We start from the raw sequence: 12,500 nt of genomic DNA on the forward strand, positions 1-12,500 counted from the left end.
TGTCTCTGCCCTTTACTCCATATGCCTGATTTGTTTTAATTAAACCTGGCATTACTTCTTTCAACCTATTTGCTAAAACCTTTGCTAAAATCTTAAGATCCGTATTTAACATTGTAATAGGCCTATAATTCTTTAATTCTGTTTTTTCCCCTCTTTTTTTTATATATTATCTTCATTAATCCCATTCCCATTCTCTGATTTAGTTCCCCTTTTTTAAAAATCTCACCATATATCTCTTTTAAAGTATCAGATAAAAAATCTTTAAAAACCATATAAAACTCATTCCCCAGACCATCGATACCTGGACTTTTGTTCCTATTTAATTCACTAATTGCCCTTTTTATTTCTTCCACTTTTATTTCTTCATCACACTCTTTTTTTTCTGTTCCATTTACAGTAGTTTTTTTTATTAGTTCCAATAATTCTAATTTCTCTTCTTCTTTGACCCCCTCTGCACTAAACAACTCTTCATAATACACTTTTATTTCTTTTAATATTTCTTCACTTGTAGTTACAATATCCCCATTTCTTCCCTTTATTCCTTTAATCATTCCTGCCCTCCCTCTAGTTTTCTCTAAGTCAAAGAAGAACTTTGTGCATTTCTCTCCTTCTACTGTATATTTTGCTTTACTTCTTATCTTTGCACCTTCGTATTTTTCCTCTTCTATTTCTTTTAACGCTCCTTCTAATTCTTTAATTTTTTGTATGTCATTCCCATTTCCCTCTAACTCTTCCTTCAATTTTTTCCTTATCCCTCTTTCCTTATTTCTTTTACTTTTTTGTTTCAATGTACAATATTTTATTGTGAACTTTTTGATTGAATACTTGACATTTTCCCACCAAATTCTTTTGTCTTCTGCATACATTATATTTTCTTTTTCTTTTTCTATTATCTCTTTTACTTCTAAGACATAGTTTTCCTCCCTTAAAATCTCTGTATTTAAAACCTACACCCCCGGCCCTCTTTCAATTTGGTTCCAATCCATTCCCATAGAAATCATTTTATGGTCACTTAAGCTTGTTTCTTCAAATTTAATTTGACCAATAAAACCTTCCATGTTTCTAGTACATAAAATCAAATCTATTCTCGTTTTACACATAAAGTCCCCTACCAATTGTCTTCTACTATATTCTTTTGTATTCTCATTTCTTTCCCTCCATACATCCACTATATCATGTTTCTCCATCAAACCTTTCAGCTCTCTCCTTCCTTTATCTGATTTAAAGACCATACCCTCCGCCATATCCAACTTGCTAAAAACTGTATTAAAGTCCCCCATCATAATTACTTCTTTATACTTATTTAAAAATTCTCCTAGCACATTAAAAAATTCCCCCTTATCATTTTCTTCTGTTGGTGCATGGATGTTTACTAATAAAATGATTTTCCCTTCATACTCCATTTCCACCATCATACATTTTCCTTCTTCATCTTTGAAAATAGTTTTACATTTTATTCCACTATTCCCTTTTATTAAAAAAGCAATCCCTCTGCCTTGTTTTTTCACTCCATTGTTGTACAGAATATCCCCATCCCATCTTTTTCTTATATCAGCCATAACACTTTCTTTCCAATTAGTCTCTTGAAGTAAAATCATATCATTCTCTTTGCACATTTCTTTCACTTTTTCAAATTTCTTTGTATCTAAAAGTCCTCTCGCATTAAAAGTAACAATTCTTAAAAACATAAAAAAGGTAAGAGAATTTTTAAAACCAATCATTTTAGTCCGTTTCTTCCAGATCCCTTAATATTTCATACTTGTTTGCACTTTCAATCACATCTTCTTTTAATACCTTTTTCCTAGCAGTCTCTATATTAGGTTTTACCTTAATTGCTCTTCTTCTTTTAGTTGATGTTCTTTGTTTCTCCTTTTCGCATTCCTCATCATTCCCTTTTACCTCCATTTCTTCCTTATTCCTTTGAGCCCCGATTTCTCCTGTGTCCAAGACATTATGTAAGCTCTCAGTCAGTTCTGATTGTGTCCATAAATCGCTGTCCCGTTTCTCCTCTGTTGAATCCTTGTTTCCTTGTTCTCGTTCCATCTCATCCATAACTCTTTGTACATTGTCTGTGATTTCCATTTGTGTCCAAGCACCATCATCCTGTTGAGGTTGCATTGTCTGTTTGTCCTTTACGTTCTGCTGCTGTTCTGCATCCTTTCTCATAATTATCTCATTTGCCTGTGTATCTGTTGTTCCCTCCTCTCGCTGTTTGTTGTCTCGTCTATGCATCTGCACGCTTATTTGCTGACTTTCCTCCTCCATCCCTTCCTCCTCCTCTTCCTCACTTCCAATCCAACATTCACATTTATTTAAAAACTGTCTGCAATCCGGGCACTTTATCGCACTGCAGTCCCTCGCGAAGTGCCCCCTCTCCTCACATTTAAAACACTTAAAATCTGGACAGTCTTTCACCACATGTTCGGGGCTCATGCACAGCCTGCAGGTTTTAACCTGATGACTGTGCATCACCCTAAAATACTGTGGGCCCTCTGCTGTCTCTATTCTTGTGCTGTACGGGAGGGAGTCTACTTCCTTGGGGAACCTGGTTTTTACAATCCTTGTCCCATCTTCAATGTCTGTACCCGGATAGACTCTTCTTTTTATTGTTGAAAGGGGACAAACTCCCCAACCTTCCAATTTATCTAAAATTTCTTTGTCAGCAACATAAACGGGCAGATGCATAAACGAAACAACATAGTCTCTATTTTGCAGTCGTTTGACTTCACAGTTAATCCCTTTGATAGTCAATCCATCTGTTAATAATTCAGCATCTTCTTCCCGTTCGAGCGTTACCTCATATTCCTTTGTCTGTTTTGGTCTCACCGCCAGAATCCTTCCATCTCCGATCCGCTCTGTCACCGCTTTTATTACATCAATCGCCCTCGCCTCCATTGCTTGTCCTATTTCCACAGTAACTGTTGCTTCTTTCAAATAAATTCTTTTCCGGTTCTCTTTCCTTGCATCCTTCTCTGATTCTTTTCCATCTCGTTGTCGTTTACCCAGTCCGCTGTCACTCGCCCTCTGTCGTCCGTCCGCCATTGCCAGGTCTGTTTCCGTAGATCCGTCCATTGTTAACAAAAGACAAAGAAAGTAAAAAAAACGGGGGGAAAAAAACACAAAAAAACAAACAAAACAAAAACGCAAATAAATTCCTCCCAAACAGCCCAGGCTGCTGGGAGGAAAACTTTAACCAAAAAAAAAGGCTACACTTATGAAATAAACAGTAAATTAACACAAAATCAGAGTCAAACAAACAAAAGTAGAGGAGAGCCTTCCTCTCCCAACTGCTGCCAACCACTTCCTGTTGCTCTCTAGCGCCTCAGGTGGGGGTATGGCCGTAAGCGAAGGCTGCTCCAAAAAGTGGGCTATTTAAAGATCAGCCTCCGTAAAAGCCAGCATATTATATAAATAGTGAAGAAAAGGCAAAAGCTTACAGCACCTGGTATTGCCAGGCGGTCTCCCATCCAAGTACTAACCAGGCCCGACGCAGCTTAGCTTCCGAGATCAGGCGCTCTTTTTTTTTTTTTTTTTTTTATTTAAAAAAACATATTACATCACAAAAAGTACAAAATACATTTCACATTTTTTACATATGCAGATATGTACATTAATTCATTCATATTTCTGCCATTTCCATTGCAAACTATTTTCTGAATACTCTACCAATGTGTTTCCTTTTACAAACGTTTCAATAAAATCATCCTCTCTGTCACTCATTAGAAAATATTTCCATATTAAATTCACAGAGTTTTCAATTTTGTTTTTAAACAAAACCCATACATCAACTTTCCTTTTTTCATATTTTGATACATTTCTTCTTAGCCATATTACATTCTTTGCAATTGTTGTCAATAAAGTAAAGACATTCACATTACAACCTTTACCATTGTACCCAAATAAAACCATTTTTTCCCAAGCATTTTGTGTCATATTCTCATTATATTTTTCTTTCAGCATGGATTTTACAATTTTTTTCATTCTTCCCATAAAATCATCCAATTCTTCACAATAAAAAAATAGATGTAATAGACCTTCATCACTTTTCATGCATACCTTACACCTTGCATCTTTTTCTATCCCAATTTTACACAACCTCATTTCTGTTAAAATACCATTATGTCTTAATAAGAAATTAAAATCTTCTAAAATTGGATCCATATATTTCATTCCCACATTTTTCCAAATATCTATTTCATCTACATCATATCTTTCTTTCCAATAGCTGTTTGCCACAGGTTTAGCAAAAGCCCTTTCCCTAAAAACCAAATAAAAATCTTTTACTTTACATTCAAAAAAACACTTATTTTCACCATTTGTCTTTTTTAAATATAGCTCAGGCATGCCTTCATTCTCATCCTTTTCATTTTTTTCAATCCTTTCCACCCATCCTGTTGGTATTGCTTTCTTTAATTCATCGAACTGTTTTATCAGTGTTCCTTTTGTCACATTCCTTTCTATTTCAAAAATTGCATCCATAATTGCTTGTACTGGAAGATAACCATTTATTACTTCATATAAAATGTCTTTGACTTGTCTTACTCCTCCATCCCACCATTTCTTATAGTAAATTACATTCCCTTCATTTGTAACATTCGAGTTTAAAAACAGAGGTTGTTCTAACAGTTGCATTCTTCCTTTTGGTAAAATTAATACTTTATCTAAGAAAGATGACCAGGTTTCTAAAACTTCTTTATAAAAATTTGGTAGACCCATTAACATATATTTTTTTGTCTTCATCCACAGTGCGTTCCATCCCATGCTAAAATTACTAAATTTCTTTAAAAAATATTCCATTACATTTTTCCACATTGCCTTTCTCTTAACATCCATAAACCTTTTCACCAATTTAACTCTTAATGTTTTCATTCTTAACATTGGATCTAATAGCCCTAGTCCTCCTACATCAGTTCCACCAATAAGCGTATCATATGCAATTTTTGCTCTTCCCTTTCCCCATAAAAAATTTAAAACACTTTCTTTTATTCTTTTAAAAAACTCATAAGGCAATGGAGTTACACTCAGCACATACCAAATCTTAGAAAGCATTAAAGCATTTATCACTAATACCTTTCCCTTTAATGTTAAATTTCTTAATTTCCAAAATCTCAATCTTTGTTCCATTCCTTTTAATGCTCCCTCCCAATTAAAAACATCAGCTTTATTAAAATCCATACCCATCCAAATTCCTAAAAGTTTTATATGTTCTCCTTCTTCTTTAAAATGCATGTGCTGAGGTAATGTTTCCACATTCCCAATTCTCATACACAAGCTCTTTTCAATATTGACCTTAGCTCCAGACCCTTTACAATATTTCTCCACAATCCCCATTGCCTTAACAACACTTTGAATGTCTTCAACCAACAATGTTGTGTCATCTGCGTATTGGTAGATTGGCTCCTGTATATTACTTCCCTCTATTCTAATACCCTTTATCTCTGTATCTGCTTTTATTGCTAATCCCAAAGGTTCTGCTACTAGTGAATAAAGTAAAGCAGATAAAGGACATCCTTGCCTTATAGACCTTGTTAGTTGAAAACATTCTGATAAAAACCCATTGCATTTAATACACGTAAAAATATTAGAATAAAAGATCATAATCCACTTTCTAAAATTTTTCCCAAATCCAAATTCTTTGATAACATTTAGTAAATATCCATGCTCCACTCTATCAAAGGCTTTTTCTAAATCCAAACTTATTAAATATCCCTTCTTATTTTTTTCCTTCATATAAAACATTGTGTCTCTTATACTTTGAACAATATCTAGAATATCTTTATTTTGTATTCCATATGCCTGGGTAGTACTTATGATTTTAGGTAAAACTGTCCTTAATCTATTTGCTAACACCTTTGCTAAAATTTTGAAATCTGTATTTAGCATTGTTAAAGGCCTGTAATTCTTAAGATCATTAGGATTTCCTCTTTTTTTATAAATCATTTTAATCATTCCTATCTTCATTCTTTCACTTAACTCCTCTTTTTTAAAAATCTCATCATATACTTCTTTTAAAATTGGGACTAATATTTCTCTAAAATTCTTATAAAACTCGTTTGTTAACCCATCTATACCTGGGCTCTTTCCCAACGTTAACTGCTTTATTGCTGTGTCAATTTCCTCTTCTGTTATCTCATCATCACATAAAACCTTATCTTCCGTAGAGACCTTTACTTTTATTTGATTTAAAAAGAAATCTTCTTCTATTTTATCAACCCCTTGTCTCTTAAACATGTCTTCATAAAAATTCTTAATTACCAATAAAATCTCTTTTGTTCCTTGCTTTATGTCTCCATTTTTATCTAACACCTCCTTCATTAAATCTGCTCTTTGTCTATTTTTTTCTAAATCAAAAAAAAATTTTGTGCATCTTTCCCCCTCCACAACATATTTTGCTTTACTTCTAATGATCGCCCCCTTACATTTTTCATCTTCAATTTCCCTTAATTTTTCTCGTAAAATTAAGATTTTACCTATGTCTTCTTCATTTAGATTTTGCTCCTGTCTTTTTTCTTCTTTATCTATCTCTTTTCTTATCTCAGTTTCCTTTCTGATGTTAGCTTTTTTTAACAATTTACAAAATTGTATTGATAAACTCTTTATATCCAATTTCACGTTATCCCACCATATTCTTTTCTCTTCTGCGTAAATCTTATTTAATTTACTAACTTCTAATAGTTGTTTAATTCTTTCTTTGTAAGATTCTTCTTTTAAAATTGTTGCATTTAAGACCCACACCCCTGATCCTCTCTCCACTCTTACACAATCTAAAGTCATACATAAAAGAAAATGATCACTATACCCTACTTCCTTATAAAATACATTTTGGATATTTCCCTCCATTTCCTCCTTACATAAAACGTAATCAATTCTACTTTGTTTTATCTTATTCATTACCACTTGCACTCTTGAAAATTTTCTCTTTTTCCTATTTCTTTCCCGCCATATATCTATTAGATTACATTCCTTCATTATTTTCACCAATTCCTCTCTCCCTTTGTCTGTCTTAAAAACCATTTCACTTGCCAAATCCAATTCTGTAAAGACAGTATTGAAATCACCCATTAAAATAACATTCTGCCATGTTTTTAAATTAATATTCACTTTTTTAAAAAAATCTACTTTTCCCTTTTCTTCATTTGGTGCATGAATATTATAGATAATAAAAAACTCTTTTCCTTTTTCTATTTTCACCGCCATACTTTTTCCCACTCCATCATCCAATATTACTTGTTCTTTTTCACATACTCCTCTTTTAATTAGAACTGCAACCCCACAACCTACTTTATCATTTCCATTATTAAAATATATATTTCCATCCCATTTTGTTTCAAACCTTTTAACACTTTCATTTTTCCAATTTGTTTCCTGCAACACAATGACATCGGTATTTTTACATAAAACCTTCATCTTTTCAAATTTCTCCATATTCAGCAAACCCCTAGCATTCCATGACACAATTTTTAAAAACATAAAAAAACATACATTGAAAAATAAATCACAAAAACCAAACATTTTTTTTCTATTCTCCCTCCTCCTCCTCCATTAATGCTTGAAATCTATTTTCCCATAAAGTTTTTTCTTTACTCTGTTCTTTTTTTTTCTCAAGTCTCTTCTTCTTAGCAACTTCTAGATTTGGTATTACCTTAGTGATCCGTCTTCTTATAGTCTCTCTTCTATCCATTCTGAAGTCCATTTTCTCCCCTTCTTTCTTCTCCTCAGTTCTCTCTTTCTTTTCTTCCTCGTTACCTTTTGCATGTTGTTCCTCCATTTCTTCCAGTGCTCCTTGTGATATATTCAATGGTGTCCATATTCCTTCGTCCATTGCTGCTTCTTGTCCATCCTCTTCCATCTCCTGATTCTTCTCATTGGTCTTTTTATTCCCTTCATTTTCTTTTGCAGTCTCTCCAGCATTTCCAAGTTCCGTCTCTTCCACCATTTGCCCACCCACATCTTCCAAATCTGTATTTTGCGTTCCATCCAAATCTGCTATCCAACACTCACATCTTGCCATCACTTTTCTGCACTCCGGGCACTTCACCGCATCACAGTCCCTTGCGAAATGCCCCTGTTCATCGCACTGATAGCACTTGAACTCTGGGCAGTTTTTGAACACGTGTCCAGGATTCATGCACAATCGACAGGTTTTAACCTGCCGATCATGCATAATCCGGAAGTACTGCGATCCTTCCTCCGTGTCAAATTTTGTGCTGTATGGCAAGGATATGACTTCTTTTGGGAATTTCACCCTTAGGTACCTTGTACCGTCTGCTATATCGGTGCCCGGATACATTCTTCTTTTGATTTCAGATGCAGGTGTCACTCCCCAATTATGTAATTTTTCCAAAATATCAGAATCAGCAATGTAGGCGGGCAAATGTATGAAAGAAACAACATACTCTCTTGTTTGTAATTTCCTTATCTCACACAGTTTTCCTTTTATCATCAAAAAATCCTCCAAGTCCTCGCATACATCCGTATTCGTCAGTGTGATTTCATACTCCTTTCCATGTCTGGGTCTCACTGCCAGTATCTTCCCCCCTCCAACTTTTCCGTTCACTGCTTTAATTATATCTTCAGCCCTTGCATCTCTCAGTTCTGTCAAATCCACTATCACTGTAGCCTCTTTCGAGTAAATCCTCTTATTATAATCCATACGTAGATGTCCAACTTGTTGTCCTTTATCCATTCCTTTGTTCAGTAACTCTCGTCTTTCTCCTGTCATATCCGTACCGTTAGCTGGTAATCCATCCATTGTAAAAAGTGCGTGAAGAGAAAAAAAAAAACTACTCCCCAGACAGCAAACTGCTGCTGGGAAGTGTGAAAACTAACAAAAACTCACTCAAAAATAAAAAATCTTAATTAACAAAACCCACTAAACAAAACAAAAAATAAGGTGAGCCTCTCTCACCAACTGCTTCCTAATGCTGCCACGTCACTTCCTGAACTGCTCAGTAGCGCCCTCAGGTAAAACACGTCTTTCTAAAAGCCAGCATATTATATAAATATTGAAGAAAAGGCAAAAGCTTACAGCACCTGGTATTCCCTGGCGGTCTCCCATCCAAGTGTAACAATCGGCCTTATCAGCCGAGTTACAAGACTAAAATGGGGTCAGATTTAACTGTGAGAGATGACTGGTGGTTAAAAGAATGACACATAAAAGAAGATTGGTTTAAATAGATTTGGTGTATTTACAAGGTTCACATAAAAGACTTTAAAACAACACGATAAAACTAGGTAAACTCTGTTAAAAGAATACAGTTCATTTGTCCATACCCTAAAACAGTCCAAGAATCCCAGTGTGTTGATAAGTCCAATGTGAGTGTCCACCAGTGCCTGTACAATCCACAGAAAGTGTAATCCAAAGTTTGCAGGTGGTGAATGGAAAGGTGAGCTCTAAAATTAGCAAACTCCTTAATCCAACAGTTTGGTGACTGTCCTTTGTTTGTCATGCTGCTCTCTTATACAGTTGTACTTCCTGCTTCCTGTCATGTGTCTAGTCACATGGCAGGCCAACCATCCATTTATTTAAGACACACACACACTTAAAATGTTAAGAGCAATAAAATGGCCTAAAAAAACATGTAAAACACTTAACACTCTATAATACATTTAAATGATTGTAATAAATAGAGCGGTAAAACACGTCTTTCTAAAAGCCAGCATATTATATAAATAGTGAAGAAAAGGCAAAAGCTTACAGCACCTGGTATTCCCAGGCGGTCTCCCATCCAAGTACTAACCAGGCCCGACGCTGCTTTGCTTCCGAGATCAGACGAGATTGGGCGGTCTCAGCGTGGTATGGCCGTAAGCGAGGGCTGCTCCAAAAAGTGGCCTATTTAAAGATCAGCCTCCGTAAAAGCCAGCATATTATATAAATAGTGAAGAAAAGGCAAAAGCTTACAGCACCTGGTATTCCCAGGCGGTCTCCCATCCAAGTACTAACAAGGCCCGACGCTGCTTTGCTTCCGAGATCAGACGAGATCGGGTGCACTCAGCGCAGTATGGCCGTAAGCGAGGACTGCTCCAAAAAGTGGGTTATTTATAGATCAGCCTCCGTAAAAGCCATCATATTATATAAATAGTGAAGAAAAGGCAAAAGCTTACAGCACCTGGTATTCCCAGGCGGTCTCCCATCCAGAGTTACAACATTAAAATGGGGTCAGAATTAACTGTGAGAGATGACTAGTGGTTAAAAGAATGAGACATAAAAGAAGATTGGTTTAAATAGATTTGGTTTTTATACAAGGTTCACATAAAAGACTTTAAAACAACACGATAAAACTAGGTAAATGCTGTTAAAAGAATACAGTTCATTTGTCCATACCCTAAAAACAGTCCAAGAATCCCAGTGTGTTGATAAGTCCAATGTGAGTGTCCACCATTGTATATACAATCCACAGAAAGTGTAATCCAAAGTTTGGAGGTGGTGAATGGAAAGGTGAGCTCTAAAATTAGCAAACTCCTTAATCCAACAGTTTGGTGACTGTCCTTTGTTTGTCATGCTGCTCTCTTATACAGTTGTACTTCCTGCTTCCTGTCATGTGTCTAGTCACATGGCAGGCCAACCATCCATTTATTTAAGACACACACTTAAAATGTTAAGAGCAATAAAATGGCCTAAAAAAACATGTAAAACACTTAACACTCTATAATACATTTAAATGATTGTAATAAATAGAGCGGTAAAACACGTCTTTCTAAAAGCCAGCATATTATATAAATAGTGAAGAAAAGGCAAAAGCTTACAGCACCTGGTATTCCCAGGCGGTCTCCCATCCAGAGTTACAAGATTAAAATGGGGTCAGATTTAACTGTGAGAGATGACTAGTGGTTAAAAGAATGAGACATAAAAGAAGATTGGATTAAATAGATTTGGTTTATATACAAGGTTCACATAAAAGACTTTAAAGCAACACGATAAAACTAGGTAAATGCTGTTAAAAGAATACAGTTCATTTGTCCATACCCTAAAAACAGTCCAAGAATCCCAGTGTGTTGATAAGTCCAATGTGAGTGTCCACCATTGTATATACAATCCACAGAAAGTGTAATCCAAAGTTTGCAGGTGGTGAATGGAAAGGTGAGCTCTAAAATTAGCAACTCCTTAATCCAACAGTTTGGTGACTTTTTTTGTCATGCTGCTCTCTTATACAGTTGTACTTCCTGCTTCCTGTCATGTGTCTAGTCACATGGCAGGCCAACCATCCATTTATTTAAGACACACACACACTTAAAATGTTAAGAGCAATAAAATGGCCTAAAAAAACATGTAAAACACTTAACACTCTATAATACATTTAAATGATTGTAATAAATAGAGCGGTAAAACACGTCTTTCTAAAAGCCAGCATATTATATAAATAGTGAAGAAAAGGCAAAAGCTTACAGCACCTGGTATTCCCAGGCGGTCTCCCATCCAAGTACTAACCAGGCCCGACGCTGCTTTGCTTCCGAGATCAGACGAGATTGGGCGGTCTCAGCGCGGTATGGCCGTAAGCGAGGGCTGCTCCAAAAAGTGGCCTATTTAAAGATCAGCCTCCGTAAAAGCCAGCATATTATATAAATAGTGAAGAAAAGGCAAAAGCTTACAGCACCTGGTATTCCCAGGCGGTCTCCCATCTAAGTACTAACCAGGCCCGACGCTGCTTTGCTTCCGAGATCAGACGAGATCGGGCGCTCTCAGCGCGGTATGGCCGTAAGCGAGTACTGCTCCAAAAAGTGGGCTATTTATAGATCAGCCTCCGTAAAAGCCATCATATTATATAAATAGTGAAGAAAAGGCAAAAGCTTACAGCACCTGGTATTCCCAGGCGGTCTCCCATCCAAGTACTAACCAGGCCCGACGCTGCTTGGTTTCCGAGATCAGACGAGATCGGGCGCACTCAGCGCAGTATGGCCGTAAGCGAGGACTGCTCCAAAAAGTGGGTTATTTATAGATCAGCCTCCGTAAAAGCCATCATATTATATAAATAGTGAAGAAAAGGCAAAAGCTTACAGCACCTGGTATTCCCAGGCGGTCTCCCATCCAGAGTTACAACATTAAAATGGGGTCAGAATTAACTGTGAGAGATGACTAGTGGTTAAAAGAATGAGACATAAAAGAAGATTGGTTTAAATAGATTTGGTTTTTATACAAGGTTCACATAAAAGACTTTAAAACAACACGATAAAACTAGGTAAATGCTGTTAAAAGAATACAGTTCATTTGTCCATACCCTAAAAACAGTCCAAGAATCCCAGTGTGTTGATAAGTCCAATGTGAGTGTCCACCATTGTATATACAATCCACAGAAAGTGTAATCCAAAGTTTGCAGGTGGTGAATGGAAAGGTGAGCTCTAAAATTAGCAAACTCCTTAATCCAACAGTTTGGTGACTGTCCTTTGTTTGTCATGCTGCTCTCTTATACAGTTGTACTTCCTGCTTCCTGTCATGTGTCTAGTCACATGGCAGGCCAACCATCCATTTATTTAAGACACACACACACTTAAAATGTTAAGAG

At 36.0% G+C, this 12,500-nt stretch overlaps 5 non-coding genes across 5 annotated transcripts; all 5 read right to left on the reverse strand.

Moving 5' to 3' along the window:
• Positions 1 to 9,691: 9,691 nt before the first annotated feature.
• Positions 9,692 to 9,810, reverse strand: LOC141307519 (5S ribosomal RNA). Its single transcript, XR_012346471.1, has one exon. It is a non-coding gene; the product is annotated as a 5S ribosomal RNA (ribosomal RNA).
• Positions 9,811 to 9,894: 84 nt separating this feature from the next.
• LOC141307501 (5S ribosomal RNA) lies at positions 9,895 to 10,013 on the reverse strand. The gene has a single exon (XR_012346454.1). It is a non-coding gene; the product is annotated as a 5S ribosomal RNA (ribosomal RNA).
• Positions 10,014 to 11,379: 1,366 nt separating this feature from the next.
• LOC141307546 (5S ribosomal RNA) lies at positions 11,380 to 11,498 on the reverse strand. Its single transcript, XR_012346499.1, has one exon. It is a non-coding gene; the product is annotated as a 5S ribosomal RNA (ribosomal RNA).
• An 84-nt stretch (positions 11,499 to 11,582) lies between these two features.
• Positions 11,583 to 11,701, reverse strand: LOC141305583 (5S ribosomal RNA). Its single transcript, XR_012344547.1, has one exon. It is a non-coding gene; the product is annotated as a 5S ribosomal RNA (ribosomal RNA).
• An 84-nt stretch (positions 11,702 to 11,785) lies between these two features.
• Positions 11,786 to 11,904, reverse strand: LOC141307525 (5S ribosomal RNA). The gene has a single exon (XR_012346478.1). It is a non-coding gene; the product is annotated as a 5S ribosomal RNA (ribosomal RNA).
• Positions 11,905 to 12,500: the final 596 nt, after the last annotated feature.

The sequence above is a fragment of the Garra rufa genome, unplaced genomic scaffold (genome assembly GCF_049309525.1).
Source record: "Garra rufa unplaced genomic scaffold, GarRuf1.0 hap1_unplaced_002, whole genome shotgun sequence".
Lineage (NCBI taxonomy): Eukaryota > Metazoa > Chordata > Actinopteri > Cypriniformes > Cyprinidae > Garra > Garra rufa.